Source organism: Passer montanus, unplaced genomic scaffold, assembly GCF_014805655.1.
Source record: "Passer montanus isolate IOZ18808 unplaced genomic scaffold, ASM1480565v1 scaffold106, whole genome shotgun sequence".
Classification (NCBI taxonomy): domain Eukaryota; kingdom Metazoa; phylum Chordata; class Aves; order Passeriformes; family Passeridae; genus Passer; species Passer montanus.
The window spans coordinates 2,660,745-2,677,227 of record NW_024357170.1 but is presented as its reverse complement, the minus strand read 5'-3'; positions in this window follow the sequence as shown (position 1 = coordinate 2,677,227).

Sequence of the window (16,483 nt, the reverse complement as noted above, 5' to 3'; positions counted from 1 at the left end):
CACCGGGGATACTCAGATGCCAAAGCTCAAGTCCACGTTTGAGTGTTTCAGGTGCTAAAATGCTCCTCACTGCACAGCTGCAGGAATAGGTGGTTTTGCACAGATACTGTTCAGAGGAAGCAGGCAAATTTTCACCCAAAAATTTCATCACAGAACCCTAGACTGGTGATGAACCCTGATGAATCCCTGATGGGATCTTAAAGCCCATCCCGTTCCACCCCCTGCCATGGGCAGGGACACCTTCCAGTATCCCAGGTTCTCAGAACCCCATCCAGCCTGGCCTTCCACACTGCCAGGGATTGGGCAGCCACAGCTTCTCTGGGCAACCTGTGCCAATGACAACAACAACGTGGTCACTAGCTCTAATTTACTCAGTGAGAGCTGAGTGAGAAGAATAGCACCTAAGAAGTTATGGTTTTAGTTCCTCTGTGGAAAAGCCTGATCTGTGCATACAAAAATCCTTCCAAAAAGAGATCATTAAGACTACCTGCTATACATGAAGGTCACCAGACCTTCAAGCCCATTCTGTGATGGGCTTGATACAAAACAATAAGATACTACATAGTGAACTCCAGAGATCTGAAAAGTCTTTGAGGGAGACTCTGTATGACAAATTACATCTAATACTTACTTTGTCTCTGTAAGACAAATTACTCATTAAAAAATAGATACATTAAGACAGTAGCTGAAATAAGCAGTTTGCAGTGTGTTGGAGTACAGCCAATTCCTCAGAACCTTAATTCCCCAAATAATCTGACTAGAATAAATATACATTATGATTTCCTGGGTGATGGTACAGTAATAGGGTGTTTCAAGGATGCAACTGCAAGGAAGGAGTTAATTTAATAATTAATATAATCAGAGCTATTAAATATTCCCTAGTTTAGCTATGAAAGCAGCTGCAAAATGCAGTGTCACGTGCATGGCCACATGCAGTGGAAATTTCCTAGAACAATACCTCTGGCAGCAGAAGACAGCAGCCTTCACAGCCTTCTTTTTATCAAGAAGGTATATCTGCCGTGGCAGCTGACAGCAAGAAAAGTGAGCCTGAATCTTTATGCTGGTCAGTCCTTTTTTGTTTCTGCATCCATGATACCTCAGAAGAAAGATGAAAGCTCACTTTTAAAATGTATTAAATATTTCATTCAGGACAAAAACAGTTGTTGTGTTGGTGGGTGGTTTTGGTTTTTTTTGTTTTGTTTTTTTTTTTTTTTTTTGGGGGGGTTTTTTTTTTTTTTTTTTTTTGTTTGGGTTGTTTTGGGTTTTTTTTTTTTGCGGGAGGGGGTTTGAGGAGGCGGTGGCGGTGATTGACGGGACGGGACAGCTTAATTCAGCAGTTTCAAGTTGATGTTACAGCTCCCTAGTATTAGATGTTGTTTTGCCGTTTCTCTGAAATTTACACTGACAGTATTACATCACAGCTAATAATAGGTGCTGTGGTTTTCAAAATTAAGGCATCTCCACTTTTTAACATTATTGTTAAAAAAGGGAAGTGGGGTATAATTTGAGAGCAGCTCAGTGGTGCTTACTATTATTGTATCAGGAAATGCAGTGGCAGCCCTGGTGTGCTATCTTTGTGACAGAAATTACTCCTATGATGACATTTGGGTATTTTATTTTAAGCTTGAGGCAACTCACAAGGTTACCTGTATGTGCAAAATTCAGCCTGGTGTCAAGAGATTAACTATTATTGATTTGAAGTGGTAAATACAAGAATGGAAATATCAGAACTGGTGAATAGAAGAAAGTCATGGCAAGCAGTGACAGTGCAGAGGTTAATTTACCTTTTATTATATTGTACCTTCGAGGCAATTTTCTTCCAGCATGTGTGAATGTAAACACAGCACAGTCCTTGGCATGAGTTGGAAGATAAGCTTTGTCATTTTCATTTTACAGATGAGTAAACCTCTTGTACGGCACTTGAAGCGGGGAGACAAGGGGGGTTCTACTGCACAGTGCTGAAAGAAGTGGTTTGCATAAGACACACACACACAACACAGTCAAACACTTTTATACATTTAAAAACTTAGCCAGGAAAGTCTTAAGGACATCCCAGCTCCAGGTGGAGTGCTGTATCTATGCTGCTGTTCTGCTTCTCCTGGTGTTTACCTTCACTCAGGGAGATGAAATCATACTATAAATAGAGGGCAAAGTCCGCTCTCAAACATTACCTGGTGAAGTCTGCTGTTTGACATGACAATAAAGTGCAGAGCAATAGCGGGATTGGTTCTTTAGAGCTCTTTTTCAGTACACTGTGCTCTCTAGTGATGGGTGATACTGACTGAATCACAACACTGCTATCACCAGCACAAAAGAAAAACACCCAAAGTCCCATGACCTCACTAAACCTTTTGGGCAAGGTGTCAGTAGCGTTTCAGCAGATCTGTCTCTCTTTAACCTCTCAGTAAGTCTGCATTGGCTGTGCTGCCAGGGCTTCTATTCTCTGCTCCACACCCTTTTTCCTCAGGTACCCTCGAGACAGTTGGGGATGCAAGTGTATTTTTGTTGCTAAGCTGAACTAAGAGGAAAGCCTGCTCCTCCCTGTTTAAGAGTGAACACCACCACCACATTCCCAAACCAAAGCCCTGCGCGGGTTCCAGCATGCTCAGCGTGCTGAAAAAAATCCACATTGGCCCACTGGGAGACAAGAGCAGCCATTTGGAACAGGGCTCTTTCTGCAAAAGGTGCCCGCAGGGCCTGCTCAGGCCACTTGACATCTCCATCGGTGCGGCAGCGCTCACGCACGCCATGGCGGCTAGGGGGCCGTGGTGACCAAGAGCCGTAGTGGCCACGCAAGGGTCCATTCCACCATGGCCACTGTCCCACCTCGGCACAGTCCTCTCCCGGGGCCATCCTGCCCCACCGGCTCCCCACGGGGCCCACGGCCCTTCCCGCGGCGCCGGCAGCGGGCGGGCGGAGGAGGCGGTGGCGGTGTCCCCGGCGGGGCGGGGCGGCGCGGCCGGGCCGGGGCGGGGCGCGGGTGGACAAAAGGGGCAGTCGGGCAGGATCACCGCCGTGAGTGGCCAGCGCGGGGGGCGCGGGGAGCCCCCTCTGCTGACGCTGCTGTGTGCCCGCGACGCGGCGGGGACTGCGGGCCCAGGTGAGCGGCGGGGTCCCGGCGGGACACGGGCGGCGCCTTTCCGCGGGGGGAGCGGGTGGAACCCAGCCGGGCTCTCCGGGCAGACCCAGGCTGCGCTCCCGGGTCGCCGCGGAGTGCCGGCGGTGCCGGGACCCGCCGCCTCACCTGCGCGCCTGGCCTCGCGGCGTGCCCCGGGACGTTTCACGGGCAGCACCTCCGCATCTTCGGCGCCGGAGGCGGGATCGATGCCCTGTTACAAAGGCGGCGGGCGGGGATGGACGCTGTGCCCGCGGTCGGGGAATCGTCCGGCCCCGGCTGCTCAGCCCTGGCAGGGACCTGTGTCCTTCAGAAGGATGCTGCGAGCACTCGTGCGCTTTGTACTCAGCTTCGGTGTTCTGAGCAAATGAAGAGCGGAGTGCGTGTACTTTCACTCTTAGCAAAGCAGGAAATAAGCCCTCAAAAGAAGTCCAAGATATGTAGCAAAATATGCCAGAGTTAAACATAAAATATCACTGAATAACTCGTTTACAATATGTGTGTACGTTTAAAACGGTGCTGTTGATAAACGGGAATGATCTGCAACAGCAGAGATGAATACAAAAATCTGTACAGCACCTTAAGTCATTTCACAAGGAGTGATTTCATCAGCGTAGTGAGTTCTGTGATTAAACAGATTTTGAGATGTTCAGGTGGAAAGTATTAGCCTGAGATTGCTTCTCAAGGCCATAGCAGAAAGACAGACACATGCATAACAGGAAGACAGAGTAGATTTCATTGTCATTTTCTGTCACAGGTACATGGACAAAGTTATTTTGAATTAAAATATTGTGGGCACATTAATTTTTTTTTTAATTTAACGCATGTCAGCTGAATGAGAGTTAGCAGTGAGTATAATGAAGAAGAAAATCAGTATGTGAAGTGTTTGATATCTTCTGCTGTAAAAATGTCACCTCTGTAGAGACACAATCTCCCTGAAAAAAGAAATTTAACAAAATTGCCTACTTTTCCTGTTTGGTACATGTCTGGTAGTTATTTTTAGTGATTTTTGTATCAATAAGCCATTGACTATAACATCATTTAGAGCAGACTAAAAAAAAATTGAATGTACTCAGCTTCTGCAGGGTAACAGCCTGCTGGGCAAAGCAAGAGCTGGTGGGAGTAGAATAGGAACTGTGAGCTTGACCCAATACAGGAAATCTAAGTAAAACTGGAAACAGCATGGCATTTTAATTCTCTGTACTGATGTTCAGAACAAGGACAACATCAATACTGAGACAAATTTGAATTCTTTGACTCACAGTCACACTGCATATTAACAGTTTTTCTCACTTTTCCCAGTGTGGCAGCAGTAACTGGGATTCCAGAGGCATCTGTAGAAGATGCCACCAAAGGTCTTAGAAGATGCTGAGTTTTCTGACCGAAAGTCCAGTGAAGTGTCCCTAAATGGGACGGCTGGAGGTGCAAGGTGATAGTGTGGGTGCTGTGCTGTGCAGTGCTCAGGGGACCAGGTGAGGGAAAAAGCAGTCCATAGCTCTCCCAAGTGTGCCAGCTTTTTAATATTATGAATTATCAGGTTTAAATTAAAAATGTTATTTGGTCCATTAAAGCTCAGCATCTGCCTCAGTAATTTTATAGGTTATGACCTTAGTGACTAGCATCCTGGAATTCTGCATTTAATATCAAGGCATGAATCCCATAATCTATTTGCTGAGAATGCAAGCAGGTTCCCTGCAGGTACTTTACCCTCCAAGTGGATGGAGAGGTTGAACAAGGTCTCTAAAGCACATCAGATTTTCATTTTTTAATTTGATTGAACACATCTTAAAATTAAGACTCAGATTTTACTATGTAAGTGTATTAATAATTATGAGTTTTGCACGGACTTTTTAATAACTTTTCAATAGTAACTTTTCTGTCTGCATAGTTTATTTTAGGAGATTTCAAAAATACAAAAATCTAAGACAAACTTTTGGAGTAAATGTGAACAAAGAAACATTTTTCCATTCACAGATAATGGAACCATATATATTGTCATACCTCCAACAACTTGGTCGTGCAATTCAATAATCAATTTTAAGCAAGTTCTTATTTCTTATATAAGAATCTTGACCTTTTGGTGAGACAGAGAAGTACAAAGGGAAGAAGATGTTTTGAAAAGGAAATGTAAATGTTAGGGCAGAATCTGACTCAATCTAAACCTTAACTTCGTATCAGCAAGTAGATATCCCTGAGATAGGTGGTGTTGTCACAAAAAAAACCCCAAAAAACCAGAACAGAGATGTGTGTGTGGTTTTGGGTTTTTTGATTAGAATAGTTTCACTGTGGTATCAATATATTCTTATTGTCAGTGTTCTTAGTTCTTCACATGAAACCTCTCGGGAACTGAATGTGTTCATTTTGATAGAAGCAGACACCCCTTGTTTCTTTTTCAGTTTAGAAGCCATTTAAATAGGTTTGTGAGCACTGAAGGAATCTGTAGACTCTTTAAGGAAAATGATACTTTATAGGCTTATTAAATGATGGCTTTTTAATGCAGACATAACTGTGCTGTCTACTCTTTAAGGTGGAAATCTCTTGTTCTCTACAGTCACAGTCTCTGTCACAGTAAGGACTGGTGCTCTCTGACTGCTCTAACAGACAACATGCTGATGATAAATAAAAAACTTGAAGTTCTTGAAGTTTTGACTCAATCAGAGCCCCTTAAACATTTTCAGTAGAGACTGAAATACAAAATATCTGTATATGCTCTTTGCTATAAAAGGTTTCTTCCATTTAAAGTCTGTTGTATGCATTTCTTTTGCTACTGAGGGTTGCAGAACTTGCTTAGGAACATATTTTTTATGTTTAAATACAATCAAATGCTTAATTCCTATTCTGTTTTGAGGTAAGAAAACGTCTGTTACATTCCCAGTGGAGGCATGTTATCATACTAACTTACTGAGCATAAAACCAAGAATTAAATAAAATCTAAGAGGTACAGTGTGTATTTTTTAGATTTGCAAAGTATCCCTTAATAGCTGTTTGAGGCAATATTAAGAACTGTTTTGTGTAAACAGTCTCCAAGGTCATTGATGTTAAGCTGACTGAGAACATGGTAGGAGACAAAGAATTATCTCTGCTCCTTGACCTAATACTGATTTAAGAGTTCATCTAGCACCCTGGGTTAACTAACCTGCACAAAATGAGTAATGATGACTTAACCTCTCATCTTTCCAAGAGAAACTCAGGTTGCTGATGGTTACATTGCAACATTTTGCCCTGAGCTGTGGTGGCTCTAAAGGCAGGTGTCCCTGCGAGGGAGCTGCAGGGATCTCTTGGTGCCCATGGGCTGTGCGCTGCCCATGGCTCACAGCGTCTGGCCTGCAAGGGAAGAGGGCCAGAAGTCAAGGGCGACTGCTGCTCATTGACAGAGGTCACAGGAGAGCCTAAAGAAAACCAAACAAAAAAAAGCCCGAGAACTTAAAGTGTATATTCCTGCATGCCAAATATTGCTGTTTCTCTGGAACCTTAACTAGCTCTTAATCTCAGTCACTATGTCAGAGACTTGTCCTTGTAAAACAGCACAGAGATTTGTGCTTGCAGCCATGAGGATGATGTCATGTTTTGAGAGAGGTGGCTATGGATTGAAGATATATATGCAAACAACCAAGCCTCTATTTGTTTTTCGTTTAAATTTAGTTTGCATGGGCAGCTGGTAGAATTTGAAGCAGTTTGAGATAGGCTTTGGTACTGTGGGGGTAAAGGATGAGGGTCCTGTCTGTCAATCCATATTTATGTAGGCAGGTGCTGGGAATTTTGAGCCTGAGCACTGGAATTAGATTATCAGTAGTGGTTTTCTGTTTTCATAACCAGTTTTAAAACATAGTAAATCATATATTGTTATATTTATAGCTTTATTGTGTCACATCTGCATAAAATATGTAAGGTTGTATGCGTAAGACATAAAGTGCACATAAACTGCATTGGTAAGTTATACATAAGAATAATATATAAACTATAACTAATGCATTCGGTGCATTGTACTAAAGAATCATTGTGCCTGTCTTAAAATCTGTTAACACAGCAAATCTAATTTAACTGACTACAAGTAAATTTCACAGCCTTTTGTTTTCCGCAACTCACCTGCTGGCTTGCCTGGTTTAGCGATGTTCCTTTTTCAAGAAGATTCTCTGTTCTGTTTTGCTAGATTAAAAAATACCTCACAAATAAAACCAACCTGACTATGCAAAGTAAAAACATCATCAATATAATCTTCCTACTGAAGATGCTTCGTTATTTAATCAGTCTTGTGTTCATAAATTGTCATAATTTCTATCATATAATTAGGCATTTGGAGAGCTGTTTTTAAAATTTGGATCTAGACCTCTTTTCATTAGAAGATTAAGTATGTTTTTGACTAGAAATACATTATTTATTCTGCTGAAGGCATTTTACCATTGAAAATAAGCTTTAAGCATGCTCAGTCAAAGCTTTACAAGGAAGCGTGAGCTTTTTGATCTGGTTGTTTGTTTGGAAATGATCTCTGTTGCTGTCTTGGGGTCATGCCAATGTCTCCTCAGAGGTGTTGTGAGGTGGACACTTACTTTCTGAATCACAAACATGTACAACCTCTTTGGTCTCTGTAAACCAAAATCAGTTTGCCTTTTCTTCCTGTATAAATGAGAGAAAGAAGGGAAGGGTGAGATGGGTGGTAGAAGATTAACACATCCTGCTGTGGAGAATGATACATGCTCCTTTTGATCAGCTCTGCACAGATCCAGACCTGAGGAACACAACTGTGTTCCATATTAGTGTAGCTTTTGTGTGCATTTCTATATTATACCTATACATCCAGATTTTTTAAATGATGACAGAAATCAGTAAATGGCCTCAAGACAGGTAATTCTCAAGAAGATAATTGCTAAGCTTTGCTCTGAAACTAAATTAGACCCATCCTGTACACCCTCAAGACAGTGACTTTGCCTCAGTACTGCCCATCCTGTAAAATACATTTGACACCCCTCCTTGCTGGATGTGCCTTGCATTGAGATAGCTTGGTGAGCAAAGCCAACATACAAGGCTGCAGCTGAACTGTGGAGAGCATGACCCAACAACTATTTTTTAGCCTGTGGGAGGAAGGTATTATCATGGTAACAGGTGTGAGGTAGCATATGTTGCAGTTTGGGCTTTTGTTGTGGCACTGTATGGTTTGTTTACATGTCTGAGTTCTGTACTGCATTGACTTATTATAGGTCTTTTTCAGGACAGTTTTCGTCTCACACAGATATAGACATTTCCGTTGTATGGCCCTGTGAATGTGAAACTAGCATTGAGTCTAGAAATGAAAAAGATAAAAAAGAGAAAAAGAAAATACTTTTTTTTAGTATTTTTTCCCTCACTATGTCACTATGTCGTTGTGAAAGCTAAAAATAGTAATACTTGTGCAGGAGACAGCTGACCTTTTATGCTTGGTCTTACTACATTTTATCCACTATAACACTTGTTTTTACTAGATAACTTTTAACTTTCTGAACTGTGAAGAAACACAATTAATACATTTCCATTGGTACCCATTGGTACAGGCTACAGGAGTACACCACTACATCCCTAGATGTTTACTTTGTATGTGTGAGCCAAACAGTTGGGTTGTTAAACCTCCAAAAGTGCAACATTGTGTGCTTTGACTGTTTCTCTATGCAGCCTACTGAGATTAACTGCATCCAGAGAACTGACACTTCAAATGTCCAAGGGAGTACTTCAGCATCCCTGGGATCCTCCAAAGCCTGCTCTGCCATTCCCAGTTTCCCATTCATGGATCAAAGGATGCCTTGGAGCTCTGGTGGAGTTCTCAAACCAGGAGCTGCCCTGGGTCACCCAGTCCATACTGCAGTAGTGTCACATTGGACCTTGCACCAGAAAGGGACAGGGATACACTTGTGGGAACGTGATCAGCCCTTGGCCACCGCTATGCCCAGTAACCCACTGGTCTAGATGTTGTCCTGGGAAATGGAAGATCTGTTCAAGTATCTGCTCCAGTGAATATGGAATGATTTTCTCCCTCCACATTAAACACCACTGTCCACTGTAAGAGGATCCTACGCTTCTGTAAACCAAATCTATTTTCATTTAGTTAGTATCACATTTAGTATCACATTTTTGTGAGTTCCTTATGAAGTAATGTATACACATTAGTTATGAATAATTTTGCTTTGTGGAAAATGTAAACTTCATCTAAATATTCAAAGAAGATCACAAAGGCCCCAACTTCATCCCAAGTGTAAAATTTAAAGTTTTTACGAGACTGCAGCAATGTAGCAAACCAAATTCATACTAAGCAGGGTTATGATGTTACCTTTTGCATGGTTTAGTTTAATTTCTGAGAATATTTTATTTGCATTTTATTCATTTGATCTGCTGAGAGTGTGTTTAAAATGAGAGAGAAATTGAGGCAGCAGAACTTCCCTTTGTTGCTGTCCAGGATCACTCCATCAACAAAAGGGATCATTCTTTTAATGATGGAGCTAGGAAACAAAGAAACCATTAAAAAGCTAGCCAAACCCAATGCCAGATAAAACCAGAGCATTTCCAGAAGGTTGTAATTAAGTACCTCATCAGGTAGAGCCTTCCACTACAGTAAGTGTCCAAGGACGTGTGCAATTGGAATAATCCCCATCTGTAGCTGATGTTGTTTATTTTGATAAACCAAATAAAACAATCCTAATGACTACAAAAACATCAGCTCTGCTCTCCAAACACTGCTCTGTGTTACACAAATTCTTGCAATATTAGACACAAGACACATGCTGAAACCTGTTAAATTTTGCCATCAATTTTGTGGAACTGGTTGTGAATAAATTTCCCATTGTACAAGCAGGCAGCTCTACTGATTTTACTGGTTCCAACTGTCTGCTCCTTCATGTGGAAAGCTATTAATGGGTTTAAATCTTTCTTATATTCTATTTATATGGTGAGTTGCTTGTAATTTCCATGGGGGTAGCCTCCAGCTGAAGAAGATGTGTAAATTTGGACCTGATATAGACTTAGGAAGACCTGTTCAAGTTTGTTTTAGGTACTTTGCTGCCTGGGATTCATTGTGGATTAGAGTGATTTAATGCCAGGCAGGTTGTTGCAAACAATGTAGGAAAGCATCCTGTACTAAGTGAAACTACTGAGAAACGATACTTCTCTACACTAGTTACATTTATCAAGATTTTCCAATTTCTGGATTGTTTTGAGCCAGTATAAAGTAGCAGCCATCTAAATGCTGCATGTTTGAATTGCTAGACATCTGCTGGGTCACTGAAACTTTCCTTTGACTACTCTTAAAATAGTAATCTTAGAAACACTAGTGTTCTGACTGGAGAAGTAAAAAGAGTAATTTTAAGAGCACTTTAAACAATTTCCACCTAAACTGAAAAGACCTTGCATAACATGAAGCCCTGAGGCTGTCTTTCATGACTTGTTGCAGAGTAAGATGTCTCAAATCAGGAGAAGCCCCAGGCACTTTGTCCTCTCCAGCTACCCCAATGGAGCACCAGAAGAGGAAACCTACAGTAACCTCCAAACAATTCCAGACACCACACAGCAAATGGAGTTTGATATCAGGTATCACACTACATTAATACTCCTTCTGTCCTCCCCAAGTACAAAGTGCCAGACTTTCCAGAAAACTGCTAAGCCAACTAATCATAGTGCATACTACTGGAAATGGAATAGATGCAAGTGTAGATAACCTGTGGTGCTTAACACTGACTGTGCAAGATTATGCTGCATTAAATGTCTGTAAGTTTTTATCTTGCACAGGGGCACAGATATGGGTCTTTATTAGAGACCACCTGTTACAGCAAGCAGCTGAAGAAGTAATTTTTACATAATTCTCCAGGCGCCACTTACAACAAAATAGTAGTTCTGCCTTGGGTTTTTCTTAATCCCATACATACATTTTTTCCAGTATAAGAGGCAGGGGTTTCCTTTCTCCCCCATCTGTGAAAATTTCTTTATGTGGTTTTCCTGGTGGCTTTTTGTAGGTGGACTGGCCAAGCCCAAGAATTTTTTTCAGCAGACTCTAGAATTAAGCTCTTGAGCCTACTTACTATTTAGCAGATCTGGTGAACAGATCTCAGCAGAAATGCAAATTAAAATAAAAATGTATATTCATATTATTTGTCTACCACAACAAAATCATGTGTCTAAGAGAAGCTACATCTAATGTGAAATTTTCATCAGGAAAGCATAACCAGTTTTTAGCATCAACATGTACCACAGATGTCGTTCAAGTTTTTGTATATCCCAGGACCTCCCTAAAAGCCTTAAGGTTTTGGTCAGTTTGTACCTGGGCACCACCCAGTAGCTGGAGACCCACACTGCACAGTGGAACACATTGGAGTAAATCTGTTGGATGACAAAGCCAACATTTTTTTAAGATGAAATATCTTGAAAGGTTTGAAGTGAAGGCAGTTTCAATATTTTGACTTGGTGGAGAAGGGAGCAGGACAATCAAAAACCCCCAAACAGAATCCCATTGTCTTATATAAAGAAATGAAACATCTAAAAAATCAACATGTTTTTTTCAAAAGTGCCAAATATGCAGCTTCTTATGAAAACATCAAAACACTTAATGTATGGGCATAAAATACTTAATCAATAAACCCATAAATAATGGGAAACAAGCCTCCTGTAACATTTCAGTTTTACGTTCCCAGTTAAGCCTAGCTGTGGGGGAAATTACATTACCTGACTTTTAAAGAGTGCTTTTAGAAAATTGCTGTTGCAGGGTTCTCCTCTAATGTGTACATTCTGACTGGTTTGCAGCTCAGCTACTCAGGTTGGCCATCAGCTAGCCCTGATCGGGGATGAATTTAACAGGAGGTACCACAGGACATTAGAAGAAACACTGCTTCACCTGGCACGAGAGTAAGTTATCTTATTGGCAGAGCCTTTTAATAATCATGTTAGACAAACAAGAATGTTTCTGTACACAAAAAATTTATTGCTGCTACTGCTGCCTCGTACAGAACATAGAAAAGCAAAGCAGCTTGTTTTACAAGGAAAAGCTTTGTAATAATGTAAAATGTAAGTTGTTTCAACAGCCTACAGCCATTTAAAGTCGAAAGACTTAAATAGTGTCTTGCTATTTCAAATTCCTCAGAGGCACAGTAAATTTAGACACAATTTTAAGCACAACTGAGTGATGAGAGACCTGCAGCCCATGTTACTGCATGTGCAACAACTTACCCATGCACATCCAAGAAAACTTGGCTGGAGCTGGTTTGAACTGCCTTTTATCTGCTATGAGCTGAAGGGTTGTCCTGCATAGTTATTAACTGACGTGCAGCAGTGTCCTGACATGAGATACTCGGCTGTGTCTGAAGCCCCAGGTACTCTACCTTATTTTTTCCTTGCTTCTGGGAGGGGACAGTCACTCATTGCAGACCTACCAGAATGCAGATCAGTTACAGCTGTGTAACATAACCTATAAATATATCTGTATATACCATTTGTACACATCTTCTATCTCAGCAAAGCTGGATTCACACTCCAGAGAGAGCCTGTGGCGTTACTGTGTCAGTCTTGTATTGCTGTCCTGATTCATCAGAAATAAACATCTCTCATTGGGTTGTGCTCTTCTAAGTTTAAAACAACCACAAAGATTGTCACTTTATCACTTAATTCAGAACCTAAATTATCTTTAGATTTCAAAGGTCTACTTCCTAAATATTTAGAGAAATATACATGTACAGATACATTTTCAGGAAGGAATATACTAAAGGTTTCTGTTTGTCTGTTTGGGTTTTGTTTTGTTGGTTTTTGTTTCCTAAACATTGCTATTTTATTTGCCACTTTTTAGAATAAATTTTTTATCCTCATGCTTTCTTTGTTTTGTTTAAATCATCAGGGTTGCTATCAGTGTTTTCCAGACATGGAATGTTATCAAAAGTGTTATAAGAAGCTGTGGAGATGTGAGCAGTAACTGGACAAAGCGACTGACTGGCTGTGGAGGCTGGGTATGCTCTCTTCTCTTTTCTCCCACCTTTTTGTTGGCATGTAGGCAACAGGAACACCTGACTCCCTTGTACTGTCAGGGAGTGAAGTGTATCATGTGGCTTCAGGCTGGGGTTTATCCCTTAGTTTGTTGGTACCCCCTCAGTGCCGGGGTTTTTTTCTCTTTAGGCTGAAATTTCTCATTTAAAGACTACCCAAATCCCACACAACTCGCGGGGTTCCTTTCAGAGGGGAGGCACCTGCCACTATCAGATGCTGGAAGGTTCTCCCTGGGGAGATGAGCAGAGATGCTGCCAGCAGTACTTACCCAGAGAAGAGAGGAGGATTCTTTAGTGGCTGGAGCCCCCAGTATAACCTATAAATATATCTGTATATACCGTTGTACACATCTTCTATCTCAGCAAAGCTGGATTCACACTCCAGAGAGAGCCTGTGGCGTTACTGTGTCAGTCTTGTATTGCTGTCCTGATTAATAATACATAAACATCTCTCACCTGATCTCCGACTCCCTCTGCATTTCTGCAGCAGAACTGGACCCTGCTCTTGGGCCCACACTGACCTCCCACATGGGCATTCTTTTAGTTTCCTTGCACCTTCTTTTTGCTGCTTGTTATTTCTAATTACCAACCCCTTTCTTCCCACAGACTTGCAGGCTTCCTGTCAGGTGCCTCTGCCAAAAGCTGGTGCCCGCAGCCTTGCTTGTTGCTGTCTTTTGGTGGGCCATGAATTATGGACTGTAGAATTAGCACACAGAATACCATAGGAGGTCATTGCTGGGCACTGACCAACATCACTAACACCCCAGTGGTGGCAGCTGGTTTGTTTTTCAAATTTACACTGATAAAATCTCTTTAATATTTAAACCTAGGCGAGTGCTGGGTCACTGCTGTTTCATATCTTTTTTAAAGAAAAAACTTTTAAAATAAGGAGGTTGTTGCTGGATAACTGCCTGACTTGCTAGTTTTGAAATGTGATCCAGACAATTAGAAAGTCTGTCTTTTTTGTGTTTATTTTAATGCAATATAAAGTGTCTATTTCCTATAAATGAGTTTGTTAGATTGTGGATATGAGGAAAACTGAAGGCATGCTGGCCATCCTTTAAATTTTAAAACTGTAAAAGCAATAGAAAGATTAAAACCATGATACTTTTTTAAAATTAAATTGTTGCTTCAAAGCTTTTGCAGTGTTGTCTGCTTTATTTTCAAGACTGCTATCACACAATAATAGCAGTATCTTCTGCCCCTTTTCAAAGTAAAACTAGAAGCAAATAAAATCCCAAGAACTGATGGATTCCGAGAAGGGATTTTCTCAGAGGATGCATGTCTTTTTGCAAGGCACATGCCTGGTGGGAATAGAAGTCTGAAGGGAACATGAGCACAACTTACAGGATGGAGATGGCCAAGGTGTCACCCTCCTGGACTCCATGGGTGGCCATTAGGGCACAGCTGAGTTTTTCCTCTCTCAGCATCTCCCATTGGTGCCTCGTTATCCTCTCTATATCTGAGTGCATCTTCTCTTTTTGCTGTTGAAGCTGGTTTTCAGTATCTAGCTATAGACTCTCTCAGTGAGAGAAAATGAAAGTGCAGCTCTGTGGTTTGGATATTCCCCTCAGCACAGGGGATGCCTACTTTTTCCCTGACAACCAACTCCTATCCTCAGCATATTTTTAAAACAGGAGAATACAATATTCAATGGATTTGTGATCTAAGCACTCACCAGAGAAGTTGGAGTTTCAAGTTCGAGTCTCTGCTGTAAATCAGACAAGGAATTTAAACCCCTCTTTAGTGAAAACAAATGCCAAATCAAGCCAAATGTAAGCATGTTGAGGAACATGCTTCCTCTCTTTAATGAATGGTGCCTAAATCCCATTATGATGCTAACTGCCCATCTCAAAAAATATTTCTAGGAAAAAAAAAAGAAGCTTCACTAGACTATTTCATTTGACCATTTTATGCAAAGGATTTTGAATTATCTTTGAATGACTTGAAATGCAGAGCAAATGGAAAGCAGGCAAAGAAGGAATATAAAGGGTGATGGCTCCAGCATACCCCAGAAATTCAAGTAGAAGCAGCAGCAGCAGCATATATTCCAGTGTCACATTATTCCAAAATGCTCTCAAGCTGATGTGCCCTTCAGCAGCAGGTAGGCAAGTTTTTTCTAGAAAAGCACAGTTCACACACCTGGAACTGGAGTCACACAGAGGCCAGAAGTAGGTCCACATAGCCAAGAAAACAGACTAAAGTTATATCAGTGAATTGACTACTCCATTGAGCTCTATAATAGCAGTGTGATAGAAAAATGTGTTAAAATTATTTAGTAAAGGGTAAAATTTAACATCAGGAGGGTCTAATAAATTCCTATGCATTTATTAGATATGTCTCATATTCATATGTAATAAAAGTACCAGCTGTGAAAAAATTGACTCTTCCCAGCTGAATCATTTTAATACTACCAAATAATTATTTCTAGATAAATAACCTTTATGCATAGGGGAGCAATGATGAATGGGAGACTCTTCACTGCCTATTTCATCCAAGAGCTGTGTGGGGTGACTCTCCTTTTTCCCACTCTTGTGTTGAATCACAAGAGAGGGGAACTTCATCATCCAGCATGTATGGAGCAAACCACAGTCTCAAGGAATACAAAATTCAGTTTCAGCAAAGAAACAAGTGAAACACAAAGCAAATGGCATCCAAAGCCACAGCTATCAGCACTAACTGGAGTAGCAGGGAGCACTCAGTGCCAGGCTCCTCTTTCACCTGTGGAGCACAGTTAGTTAATCTTTTAGTCACAGCCCCACAGTGACTCAGGGGACCCAACATTAATTCTGGTTTTTTTCACTGCACACTTCCTGATATGTGACAGCATTTACGGCACATAATTTTCTTCCACATCCTGTTATGCTTGTTCATAGGCAAAGGAGCCACACTGGTTTCTCACCTCTCAAACATTTAGTTTCCAGAAGCAGAGGGGATAAAGGAGCAAGAGCAAGATCCAGGATTCGTAATTACTTGGGCACTCTCTGCCCAGGCACAGGCAATGTTACAGAGCATGTGAGGGGAGGCTGTGCTGACAGGCAGAACACAAAATAAAGCCCTGAACACTCTCCATACAGAGGTGCAAACACCTCCATCACACTGCCTCTGCTCCTAGGAATTGCAACATCAGCACAAGAGCATGATTCCCTCTGGCTTCTGGTTTTGGAGAAAGTAAGTTGACTGAGGAGCAGCCTCGGCTCAACCACTGCACAGAAGAAAAGCAAACACCCAACAGTGGTGATGGGTCCTTCTTCCCACTAATTAAACAAGACCCACAACATTGGAATGCTCTTATGATACAGATTTCCCTTCAGCATGACAACAATTCTTCAGCTGACAAAAGTGCAAAGGTTATCAATGGTTTCCAAACAAGAGATTTCTAGCA